Raw genomic sequence first — 327 nt, forward strand, 5'->3', positions numbered from 1 at the left:
CCAGTGTTAGAATAATCATTTATAGGAAAAGTAGGATTATTGAGAAAGAGAGAGAAAAAAATATTCATGTTATATTCAAAAGGTTAATGTCAGTTTCAGCTCGGTAAATTCAATGAGACAATTAGCTAGCTTAGTGGATCAATGGTTATTTCTAGATTTTAGACATGCTATAAGTAATCATTATATCTATCATTTTTTCCAGAAAAAAATATCGTCATATCTGGTTTTTTTTTCCTTTTACAACTTTTTAAATAAATTGGATAACCCAAAATTTTTATGTTAACCTTTTTCTAAAAAGGGAAAAAAAAAAGTTTTTTGGCCCAAAGC

The 327-nt window shown here is 26.9% G+C and overlaps 1 protein-coding gene across 1 annotated transcript in view; it reads left to right on the forward strand.

Moving 5' to 3' along the window:
* Nucleotides 1-327, forward strand: part of LOC119592656 (glutathione S-transferase Mu 2-like) — a 66444-nt gene that overhangs the window by 28958 nt on the left and 37159 nt on the right. The gene's annotated exons all lie outside the window — the stretch shown is intronic.

This window comes from Penaeus monodon, chromosome 30, assembly GCF_015228065.2.
Source record: "Penaeus monodon isolate SGIC_2016 chromosome 30, NSTDA_Pmon_1, whole genome shotgun sequence".
In the NCBI taxonomy this organism is placed as follows: Eukaryota; Metazoa; Arthropoda; class Malacostraca; order Decapoda; family Penaeidae; genus Penaeus; species Penaeus monodon.